This window comes from Oncorhynchus masou, chromosome 30 (assembly GCF_036934945.1).
Source record: "Oncorhynchus masou masou isolate Uvic2021 chromosome 30, UVic_Omas_1.1, whole genome shotgun sequence".
In the NCBI taxonomy this organism is placed as follows: domain Eukaryota; kingdom Metazoa; phylum Chordata; class Actinopteri; order Salmoniformes; family Salmonidae; genus Oncorhynchus; species Oncorhynchus masou.
The window spans coordinates 2,961,922-2,974,421 of NC_088241.1; the positions used below are offsets into that span (position 1 = coordinate 2,961,922).

General features: G+C 48.3%; 1 pseudogene; it reads left to right on the forward strand.

Moving 5' to 3' along the window:
• Nucleotides 1–12,500, forward strand: part of LOC135521799 (small conductance calcium-activated potassium channel protein 2-like) — a 155,251-nt pseudogene that overhangs the window by 104,915 nt on the left and 37,836 nt on the right.

The window sequence follows — 12,500 nt, forward strand, 5'->3', positions numbered from 1 at the left end:
TCATATACATTTACATTTAAGTCATTTAGCAGACGCTCTTATCCAGAGCGACATATACAGACATACATGTACACACACACACATAAAAACATTGCGAGGCTTTCACTATATTTTATTGATATTTTACAAATAGAGTGTACGGAGAGTAAAGATGTTGTCACTGACTTTTTGTCTGTTATGTTTTAGATGCGCTCGCTAAAGTTATTTTCAGCAAAAGTGCCTTGTTTTTTCAAGAGTAAGCATTAAAGTCTAGTCCATTAGCTACAGGTTTATCAACATTCAGTATGAACGCACACACATATTTAGATTAAACATGGTTAATCCTAATTAATTTCTTTTCAGGAGTTATGTGACCTCATTAATACCTACTTCATCCCTCTCCTCCTCTCGCCTCCTCCCTGCTCCTCTCTCTATCTCCCTCTCCTCCTCTCTTTCTCCTCCTCTCTCCTCCCTCTCCTCCTCTCTTTCTCCTCCTCCCCTCTCCTCCTCCCTCTCCTCCCTCTCCTCCTCTCTCCTCCTTCCTCTCCTCCCTCTCCTCCTCTCTCCTCCTCTCTCCTCCTCCCTTTCCTCCTCTCTTTCTCCTCCTCTCTCACCCTCCCTCTCCTACTCTCTCCTCCCTCTCCTCCTCTCTCACCCTCCCTCTCCTCCTCTCTCACCTCCCTCTCCTCATCTCTCACCTTCCCTCTCCTCCTCTCTCACCCTCCCTCTCCTCCTCTCTCCTCCTCCCTCTCCTCCTCTCTCCTCCTCCCTCTCCTCCTCTCTTTCTCCTCCTCTCTCACCCTCCCTCTCCTCCTCTCTCCTCCTCCCTCTCCTCCTCTCTCACCCTCCCTCTCCTCCTCTCTCACCCTCCCTCTCCTCCTCTCTCACCCTCCCTCTCCTCCTCTCTCACCCTCCCTCTCCTCCTCTCTCCACCTCCCTCTCCTCCATTCTCACCCTCCCTCTCCTCCTCTCTCACCAGCACATTCCTGTTCTCTTTCTTTCTCCTCCTCCCTCTCCTCTTCTCTCCTCCCTCTCCTTCTCTCTCCTCCTCCTCTCTCCTCCTTTCTCCTCCTTCTCCCTCTCATCCCCTCTCCTCCCCTCTCCTCCTCCTCTCTCCTCCTCCCTCTCCTCCTCTCGCCTCTTCTCTCCTCCTCCCTCTCCTCCTCTCTCCCCCTCCCTCTCCCCCTCTCTCCTCCTCCCCTCTCCTCCTCCTCTCTCCTCCTCCCTCTCCTCCCTCCCCTCCTCTCTCCTCCTTCCTCTCCTCCCCCTCTCTCCTCTCCTCCTCCTCCCTCTCCTCCTCTCTCCTCCTTCCTCTCCTCCTCTCTCACCAGCACATTCCTGTTCCCTCTCTTTCTCCTCCTCCTCCCTCTCATCCTCTCTCCTCCTCCCTCTCCTCCTCTCTCCTCCTCCCTCTCCTCCTCTCACCAGCACATTCCTGTTCCCTCTCTTTCTCCTCCTCCTCCCTCTCATCCTCTCTCCTCCTCCCTCTCCTCCTCTCTCCTCCTCCCTCTCCTCCTCTCTCCTCCTCCCTCTCCTCCTCTCACCAGCACATTCCTGTTCCCTCTCTTTCTCCTCCTCCCTCTCATCCTCTCTCCTCCTCCCTCTCCTCCTCTCTCCTCCTCCCTCTCCTCCTCTCTCCTCCTTCCTCTCCTTCTCTCTCACCAGCACATTCCTGTTCCCTCTCTTTCTCCTCCCTCTCTATCTCCCTCTTCAGAAACATGTTTTCTCCTTCTCTACCGTAGAAAACAGTATTTAATATGAAACTTAATTAACTTCCCGTCCTTTCTCTCTCTATCTCTTTCTGTCTCTCTCTCCCAGGGATGTCTGTGAGACTCCATTCAAGCCACAGTTCTCCCTAAAATCAAAGTTTGTCAGACATTTTCCCAACGTCAGATGTTTTGTCGTTTTCTAAAGTAGTATTCCACATTCTATCTGTAGTGTAGACCCTGTTAGACCCTGTTAGACCCTGTTAGCTGCATGCATTAGGAGGAATCTACAGCCATCAATCCCAAGTCAATGGAAAGGATTGGCAACATCTAATTCAGACTGGCACCATCTAATTAGATTTAATTCTTATTCGTTTGGGATTGAGGCTTGCAGATTTCTCCTAATGGATAGAATCTTGACTTGATGTTGGACTTCAGACCATTCTAGACGAATGAAAATGTCTGAGAACATTAGATTTTGAGACACAATATTCTTTAACTCTCTCTCTTTCAATTTCTATTTAAGGGGCTTTATTGGCATGGGAAACATATGTTTACATTGCCAAAGCAAGTGAAATAGATAAACAAAGTGAAATAAAAAATTCAAATGAGCAGTAAACATTACACTCACAAAAGTTCCAATGTAATAGAGACATTTCAAATGTCATATTGTCTCTCTCTTGCTCTCTCAGTCTCGCTCTCTCGCTCTCTTGCTCTCATCTGAGATTCATTCTCTCCCACTCCCTCCATCCTTGTTGACTGTTGATGATACACGCCTTTCTTTCCCTCGCTTTTCCTAATTGAGATCCACTGATTGACAGATTGTCTTGACTCTCATCTCTCACTTACTCACTCACTCATCTCTCTTGCTCTCTCTCTCTTTTTTTCTCTCTCTCTCTCTCTCTCTCTCTCTCTCTCAGGGTGCGGGCTGTACAGCTCTGGTGGTTGCCGTGGTAGCAAGGAAGCTGGAGTTGACCAAGGCGGAGAAACACGTCCACAACTTCATGATGGACACACAACTCACCAAGAGGGTATGTCTGTGTGTGTGTGTGTTTATGTGTTTGTATGTGTATGTATGTGTGTGTGTGTGTTTGTATGCTGTTGGCCTCTGATCTGGTTCTCTGCTTTAGGGTTAGAAATAGGGGGTAGTTGGTGTGAGGGTTTTAAGTTGCTGAAAGCACTGATGACTCCCGAGCAGCATGCAAGCTCTGATTGGCCCTCAGATGCACATGCGGCACCCTGCGAAGTAGTGACGCTGTTCCCCCAAGAGAGAGTGTTGTGTTGCCAGTATGGAAAGCACTGGGCAGGGGGACATATCTTTCTCTCCCTTACCGTCCTCTTTCTCTCTATCTCCCCCTTCTACATCTTTCTTTACCTCGCCCATCTGTATTTCTCACCCACCTTCTCTTCGCCTCTGGGCCATTCTCTCCCCCCCTCCCCCCTCCCTCCCTCCATGCACTGGTCCTTCTCAATTTTTCATGCAGTTTAAAGATCCAAGTTTCAAAAATAGCCCTCACTATGAAATATGTAGGGTACATTATGTCTCTGTGTATCTGGCAGGCGAGAGGAGAGCAGAGCAGAGAGAGGTGATCAATAATTTTAGCTTAGATAAAGTATTGACGCAGCGAAGGGAAAGAAGGACTCAGCTCCTCTCTGGAAAGGGGAAGCTCTGACCAGACCACAGCGAAGGGAAAGAAGGACTCAGCTCCTCTCTGGGAAGGGGAAGCTCTGACCAGACCACAGCGAAGGGAAAGAAGAACTCAGCTCTCAGCTTCTCTCTCGGAAGGGGAAGCTCTGACCAGACCACAGCGAAGGGAAAGAAGGACTCAGCTCTCAGCTCCTCTCTGGGAAGGGGAAGCTCTGACCAGACCACAGCGAAGGGAAAGAAGAACTCAACTCTCAGCTCCTCTCTGGGAAGGGGAAGCTCTGACCAGACCACAGCGAAGGGAAAGAAGAACTCAGCTCTCAGCTCCTCTCTCGGAAGGGGAAGCTCTGACCAGACCACAGCGAAGGGAAAGAAGGACTCCGCTCTCAGCTCCTCTCTGGGAAGGGGAAGCTCTGACCAGACCACAGCGAAGGGAAAGAAGGACTCAACTCTCAGCTCCTCTCTGGGAAGGGGAAGCTCTGACCAGACCACAGCGAAGGGAAAGAAGGACTCAGCTCTCAGCTCCTCTCTGGGAAGGGGAAGCTCAGACCAGACCACAGTGAAGGGAAAGAAGGACTCAGCTCTCAGCTCCTCTCTGGGAAGGGGAAGCTCGGACCAGACCACAGCGAAGGGAAAGAAGGACTCAGCTCCTCTCTGGGAAGGGGAAGCTCTGACCAGACCACAGCGAAGGGAAAGAAGGACTCAGCTCTCAGCTCCTCTCTGGGAAGGGGAAGCTCTGACCAGACCACAGCGAAGGGAAAGAAGGACTCCGCTCTCAGCTCCTCTCTGGGAAGGGGAAGCTCGGACCAGACCATAGCGGAAAACAGAGGAGCCACTTGGTCTCTTTAGGAAGTTTCACACACTCTGATGGGTTTGGCTTTTCTCACACAGGGGCATGCTCACTGGTACAGGCGAATGCACAAACACAAGCCTACACATGCTCTGAGGCATACACCCTGCCTGCAGTCTGGCACACACACAGTTACAAAGAACTGGGATTTTAGGGTCGAAGAACATACTCCAGAATATTTGTAAAATTGCGGCAAAATGATCTCAGGGCTATAGTAGAGAGTAGTTTTCTTAGAGCAGATTTATATTGGACATTTTCCAGAACATTCATTGTATTAAAGATTGTTACTGTGGATATACCGCCTGGGAACTTCAAGGACATTTTCTCTCTTACTCATCATTGACCTTTACGGCTTAGATAAACATTTGGCCACTGTTTGTAATGTTAGGATGTAACCTTCTGAAAACCTTCAGGGATCTCTTTCTATTGGTCAGAAAACATCCTCTGTCTCCCATAGTAACTTGGTCAATTAATGACATTCACAGGTTAAACCATGTGTCAAACTCATTCCACGGAGGGCCGAGTGTCTTCGTCTTTTCGCTCCACCCTTGTACTTGATTGGTGAATTAAGATAAGTAAGGAATTCAATGGAAAAAAACTGACTCTAGGCCCTCCATGGAATGAGTTTGACACCCCTGAGTTATATCCTAAGCCAATAGGTTTGAGGTGGAAGCACAATGTATTTTATTCACTGACCTGTTGGCTATCTATTGGTTTTGTGTTTAGTTTTTGATCCCAACAAAACCCAAACGCACACTCTACCACACACACACACACACACACACCTCCCACAGGCCTTTAACTTGAGAAGGAGTGGTTTCTCCTGCATCCTAGGTGACATTAATTAGAGGCTCCAAGTCCAAGATGACACGGCCTTGTACGTCTCTTTCTCTCGCTCCTCTCTCTCTCTCTCTCTCTCTCTCTCTCTCTCTCTCTCTCTCTCTCTCTCTCTCTCTCTCTCTCTCCCTCTCTCTCTCTCTCTCTCTCTCTCTCTCTCTCTCCCTCTCTCTCTCTCACTCTCTCTCTCTCCCTCGCTCTCTCACTCTCTCTCTCTCACTCTCTCTCTCTCTCTCTCTCTCTCTCTCTCTATCTCTCTCTCACCCTCTCCCTCTCTCTCTCTCCCTCTCTCACTCTCTCTCTCTCCCTCTCTCTCTCTCACTCTCTCTCTCTCTCTCACTCTCTCTCTCTCACTCTCTCTCTCTCCCTCTCTCTCTCTCACTCTCTCTCTCCCTCTCTCTCTCTCGCTCTCTCTCTCTCTCTCTCTCTCTCTCTCTCTCTCTCTCTCTCTCTCAACCTCTCTCTCCCTCTCTCTCTCTCTTACCCTCTCTCTCTCCCTCTCTCTCTCACTCTCTCTCTCTCTCCCTCTCTCTCTCTCTCTCTCTCTCTCTCTCTCTCTCTCTCTCGGTGCATGCTGGGTGTTTTTGGAGTTTGAGTGTTTGGTGTTGAAAGCTCTATCCTAACTAACTTTCTTGATTCTTTTCTTTACATGTTATTTTCTATGGTGGAGGGTTAATGCAATATTTGTTTTTAGCGGTATCCAAAGTTTTTCTTTTCAAAGTTAGGGTGGAAGAGGACAGAGTAACTTTCCTGGGGGTTGGAAGGTGTAGTGTGGCTTCTCAGCCTAGCGCGGAGGAGACGCTGTCGATACAGCATGGATTCAGGTGTGTTCCTGAGAACGGAGTTAAGGTGGAGGAGGTTCTGCTCGCGGTCGGTGAACAGGTAGGAGCTGAGTTTATACATTCTGCTTCTAGAATGAACAAAGCTGTGGTTGTGTTCATGAAAAGGGCTAATTTGGTCGGTAGGCTAATTGCTAGCGGAATATTTGTAAGGGATGTGTTGGTGTCAATTTCACCTCTCTACCCCTTCAACAAGAGTTGTAGTGGCAAATTTGCCTCCGTTTATTACGGATGATCAAATTAGGAAAGAGCTGAGTCGTTTTGGTAAGTTTGCTAGCGGTTTCCGTGTACTGTCAGCAGGTTTTCAGGCAGATGCCGTTAAGCACGTTGTTTCGTTCAGGAGGCAAGTGTTTATGTTTCTGAACAATAATGAGCAACAGCTAAATGTGCATTTTAAAGTGAGGCATGGGGAGGGGCTCTATGCAGGTTTTGCCAGCACAGATAGTCTACGGTGTTTTGAATGTGGGGATTTGGGGCACAAGAGCTTTGCGTGCCCACATAAAGGCCATAGAAAAGGTGAGGGTACAAGCGCAAGTGGGGGAAATCGAGGTCAAAATGCAGGGGGTAAGGAGATGCAGACAGCAGAGGCTGGGCCTAGTCAGTCTAGAGATGGTGGTGTAGATGAGGCTGGACCTAGTCAGGCTAGAGATGGTGGAGAAGCAGAGGCTGGGTCTAGTCAGGCTAGAGATGGTAGGGTAGTGGAGGCTGGGTCTAGTCAGGCTAGAGATGGTGGAGAAGCAGAGGCTGGGCCTAGACATGCTATGGAGGGTGGTGTAGCTGAGGCTGGCCCTAGTCATGCTATGGAGGGTGGTGCAGATGATGCTGGGCCTAGTCATGCTATGGAGGGTGGTATAGCTGAGGCTGGCCCTAGTCATGCTATGGAGGGTGGTATAGCTGAGGCTGGCCCTAGTCATGCTATGGAGGGTGGTGTAGCTGAGGCTGGCTCTAGTCATGCTATGGAGGGTGGTGTAGCTGAGGCTGGCCCTAGTCATGCTATGGAGGGTGGTGCAGATGATACTGCGTCTAGTCAGGTTATTCTAGTGGATGAGGAGAGTATAGTGGGGAAGTGTAATAGATTAGGGGGGAGGAGGAGGGTGTCAAGAGGAAAAGGAAAAAGGGTGTGAACAAAGGCACCATGGAAATGTTGCCTGTTGCTGTGGGTGAGGCCCTAACCAGAGAGAAAGGGCAGGTGGTCAGGGTGGGAGATAGAGAAGAGGAGGAAAGTGAGTCTGAGGAAGAGGATGAGGAGTTATTTTTTCAGACTCCTCTTCAATTGGCCCGGAGCTGACAGCTAGTCAACCAGAGGGGTCTAAGTACACGTTGAGAGAACTGACAAGGTTCCTGAATGAGACTAAGGGGAAAAAGTTAATCTTGAGGCTTTTTTTCCTGATCCTAGAAAGTTTGTAAGATCAGTACAACATGCTATGAGAAATGAGGGGCATGGTGTCCTCTCACCCAGGAAACGGTTTAGGTTGAGGAAGTGGGTCACAACAGTGCGTAAAGGTTTACCTTCAGACACTGTTTAAATGTTTAATTTCTTACTGACACTGGGGCTTTTTGAGCTTTGCTATTGGTCTATTTCTCTGCTTGCTTTTCTCCCAATTCTTATGGAGACTCTTCGGGTAGGCTCGCTCAATATAAATGGCGCCAGAGATGCGGGAAAGAGGAGTGTGTTGGGTGAATATGTAAAACAAAAAAAAGTACAGGTGTTGTTTCTGCAGGAGACGCATAGTGATGTAGTGAATGAAGTTGATTTGGGGCTCTGGTGGAAAGGGGCAAGTGTGTTGAGCCATGGGACAAATCTTAGTGCAGGTGTGGCAGTCCTTTTTGCATCGGGTCTGGCTGTAAAAATTTGCTCCTCAAAGGAGGTGTGTAGGGGTAGGTTGCTTGTTGTTAAAGCAGAAATTAACAACATGTGTTTTGTCTTTATAAATGTGTATGCGCCTAACACAGGGAGAGAAAGAGGGGTTCTATTTGGGAGTCTTAGACAGGAACTCTCACAAGTAGCGCCTGAGGAGACGCTGGTGATCGGAGGTGACTGGAACTGTACAATGGATTTTACAAAAGACAGAAATGGGGAAGAGCCTCATTCAGTGTCAGTGGGAGTGTTAAGGGACATCTTTAATCAGTTTGACCTAGTGGATGTTTGGAGAACTAAACATCCAAACACAAGACAGTATACGTGGGTGAAGGTTTTTGGGGCTAGGGTGAGTGCAGCTCGACTTGATCATTTTTACATGTCCAGGAATCAGAGCAATAGGCTGCTGGGTGCTACCATTCTCCCAGTGGGGTTTTCGGATCACCACATAACCATGGCTCGGCTGTCTATTTCACCAGGGCCCCGGCAGGCATCTTATTGGAAGTTCAATGTAAAGCTCTTACAAGATGCCACTTTTTGCTCAGGTTTCCAGACTTTTTGGGAAAGATGGGGGCAGCGAAGAGAGGAGTATGAGTCTCTGAGTCAATGGTGGGATGTGGGGAAAGTGCAAATTCGGCTTTTCTGTCAACAGTACACAGCTCTCTCATCCTCAGAGGCTAGGAGAGTATTGGGGGAACTAGAGCGGTGTATTAGTGAGATGGAGGTAGAGATGGTGTGGCAAGGCAATGTAGGCCTCCAGGTTAACTTAGCCGAATTACGTAGGGACCTGGGCAGTTTTTTCCAGGTTAAAGCAAAGGGAGCACTTGTAAGAGCTAGGTTCTCCATGCTCAAGGAGATGGATGCTCCCAGCTCCTTCTTCTTTGGTTTGGAAAGACAGAGCAGTGAAGCCAAGGGTATGCATTGTCTACGGCTGTCTGATGGGCGGGTGACCTCTGTGGTGGGGGAGATGCGGGAGCGGACTGTGGAGTTTTATACTGATGTGGCATAAACTGGCTGTCCTCAACCCCCCCGCCGGTCTGCTTGCAGACCTGCAACGCAAGCTGGTGGACTTCTTTTGGTCGGGACATCACTGGCTGAAGGCAGCAGTTTTGTACATGACCGTCCACGAAGGAGGACAGGGCCTGGTGGAACTGGAGAGCAGGATGGCTGCTTTCCGACTAAAGGCGGTGCAGAAACTGCTGTACCACACTGATGTTGGCTGGAGGGAACCAGCATGCGCGCTGCTGAGGAGAGCTGGCGGATTAGGGTTGGACCGGCAGCTGTTCCTCATGAAGCTGGAGAGGCTGAGTACAGCAGGTCTCTCAGAGTTATACTCTGCGGTGCTGAGGGCCTGGCAGCTGCTAAGGCCCACACGAGAAGGGGGTGTGGAGCCTGGGCAGTGGGTGTGGGAGGAGCCTATCTTCCACAACCCAGCCATCCCTTTGAGATCGGTTCAGTCGGCCACCCTGCAGAGGCAACTGATGGCAGGGGGTTTACAAAGGCTGGGTGACCTGAGACTGCTGGGAGAGGAGGGGTGGAAAACCCCGGAGGTCTTGGCACAACAAACAGGAATAACGTCTCTTAGGCTGCTGGAGAGATTCCTGGAGGAGGTCCAGGAGGCACTGTCTGAGCCGGTAAGGGGGGTGTTTGAGAGGCCAAAGGGAGAGGGGCCACCAATGTTCCCGCCACTGCAGGTGACGGCAGAGACTGGAGACTGGCAAGGGGGTCTGGAGGACTTGTTAGATTTCAACACTCCGAGCCTGGGGGAGTTTGAGGGGGTGGGAGGTAAAGCCCTCTACAACCTCTGCGTTAAGGTTAGGAACATTAGGAGCCTAACAGGAGTGAAGGCACATCAGTGGCAGGGGGTATGTGGGGCGGAGAGTATGGTGGGTTTTAGATGGAGGGCGCTCTACAAACCCCCAGTAACAAAGAGGTCAGGGGACCTCCAGTGGAGGGTTCTTCATGGAGCCCTGGCCACTAACAGCTGGTTGGCACGGGTTGATCCGGGAAATGGGCAGGGGTGTCCTTTCTGTCAAATGAAAGAAACTGTAATTCATGTGTTTTCTGTGTGCACCAGGTTAATGCCATTAATGTCTCTGTTGGAATGTCTGTGTGACAGGTTGGGGGTGGTTTTTGCTGTTGGGATGTTTATAATGGGATACAGGTATTCGAGTAAGGAGAAAGAAAAATGTGTTTTGTTGAATTTTCTGTTTGCTCAGGCAAAGTTAGCTATTTGGCTAACAAGGAGGAACAGGGTCAAAGGTGGGGGGATAACAGACCCTTTACTACTGTTTAATGGGATGGTCTCTGCGCGCCTTAGGGTTGAGTTTGAGTTCTATAAAATGATCAAATGTGTGGAGATGTTTGAGGAGATATGGTGTGTTGGGGGGCTGTCTGTATTGCTGGGGAAGATGTTTTGGATATACGGTTGAAGGAGAGGGTTTTTGTGTATGGTGATTTGTATCATGTGGTAGATGGAAAGATGAGTATGGTACATGTATGCAGTACAGGATATTTTTTTATTTTAGGAGTGGGGGGGTGAGTTTTAAATGAATTGAGAATATTTCAATAAAGAAAGACCAAAAGTCAAAAGTCTCTCTCTCTCTCTCCTTTCTTATTCAGCCCTTAACTCTCTCTCTCTCTCCTTTCTTATTCAGCCCTTAACTCTCTCTCTCTCTCCATTCTTATTCAGCCCTTAACTCTGTCTCTCTCTCCATTCTTATTCAGCCCTTAACTCTCTCCCTCTCCATTCTTATTCAGCCCTTAACTCTCTCTCTCTCTCCTTTCTTATTCAGCCCTTAACTCTCTCCCTCTCCATTCTTATTCAGCCCTTAACTCTCTCTCTCTCTCTCTCTCTCCATTCTTATTCAGCCCTTAACTCTCTCTCTCTCTCCATTCTTATTCAGCCCTTAACTCTCTCCCTCTCCATTCTTATTCAGCCCTTAACTCTCTCCCTCTCCTTTCTTATTCAACCTTGACTCTCTCTCTCTCCTTTCTTATTCAGCCCTTAACTCTCTCTCTCTCTCCATTCTTATTCAGCCCTTAACTCTCTCTCTCTCTCCATTCTTATTCAGCCCTTAACTCTCTCTCTCTCTCCTTTCTTATTCAGCCCTTAACTCTCTCCCTCTCCATTCTTATTCAGCCCTTAACTCTGTCTCTCTCTCCTTTCTTATTCAGCCCTTAACTCTCTCCCTCTCCATTCTTATTCAGCACTTAACTCTCTCTCTCTCCATTCTTATTCAGCCCTTAACTCTCTCCCTCTCCATTCTTATTCAGCCCTTAACTCTCTCTCTCTCTCCATTCTTATTCAGCCCTTAACTCTCTCTCTCTCTCCATTCTTATTCAGCCCTTAACTCTCTCTCTCTCTCCATTCTTATTCAGCCCTTAACTCTCTCTCTCTCTCCATTCTTATTCAGCCCTTAACTCTCTCTCTCTCCTTTCTTATTCAGCCCTTAACTCTCTCCCTCTCTCTCTCTCTCTCCATTCTTATTCAGCCCTTAACTCTCTCTCTCTCTCCATTCTTATTCAGCCCTTAACTCTCTCCCTCTCCTTTCTTATTCAGCCCTTAACTCTCTCCCTCTCCATTCTTATTCAGCCCTTAACTCTCTCTCTCTCTCCATTCTTATTCAGCCCTTAACTCTCTCTCTCTCTCCTTTCTTATTCAGCCCTTAACTCTCTCCCTCTCCATTCTTATTCAGCCCTTAACTCTCTCTCTCTCTCCATTCTTATTCAGCCCTTAACTCTCTCCCTCTCCATTCTTATTCAGCCCTTAACTCTCTCTCTCTCTCCATTCTTATTCAGCCCTTAACTCTCTCCCTCTCCTTTCTTATTCAGCCCTTAACTCTCTCCCTCTCCATTCTTATTCAGCCCTTAACTCTCTCTCTCTCTCCTTTCTTATTCAGCCCTTAACTCTCTCCCTCTCCATTCTTATTCAGCCCTTAACTCTCTCTCTCTCTCCATTCTTATTCAGCCCTTAACTCTCTCTCTCTCTCCATTCTTATTCAGCCCTTAACTCTCTCTCTCTCTCCATTCTTATTCAGCCCTTAACTCTCTCTCTCTCTCCATTCTTATTCAGCCCTTAACTCTCTCTCTCTCTCCTTTCTTATTCAGCCCTTAACTCTCTCTCTCTCTCCTTTCTTATTCAGCCCTTAACTCTCTCCCTCTCCATTCTTATTCAGCCCTTAACTCTCTCTCTCTCTCCATTCTTATTCAGCCCTTAACTCTCTCTCTCTCTCCATTCTTATTCAGCCCTTAACTCTCTCCCTCTCCATTCTTATTCAGCCCTTAACTCTCTCTCTCTCTCCATTCTTATTCAGCCCTTAACTCTCTCCCTCTCCATTCTTATTCAGCCCTTAACTCTCTCTCTCTCTCCATTCTTATTCAGCCCTTAACTCTCTCTCTCTCTCCTTTCTTATTCAGCCCTTAACTCTCTCCCTCTCCATTCTTATTCAGCCCTTAACTCTCTCTCTCTCTCCATTCTTATTCAGCCCTTAACTCTCTCTCTCTCTCCTTTCTTATTCAGCCCTTAACTCTCTCCCTCTCCATTCTTATTCAGCCCTTAACTCTCTCTCTCTCTCCATTCTTATTCAGCCCTTAACTCTCTCTCTCTCTCCATTCTTATTCAGCCCTTAACTCTCTCCCTCTCCATTCTTATTCAGCCCTTAACTCTCTCTCTCTCCTTTCTTATTCAGCCCTTAACTCTCTCCCTCTCCATTTTTATTCAGCCCTTGACTCTCTCTCTCTCTCCTTTCTTATTCAGCCCTTGACTCTCTCTCTCTCTCTCTCT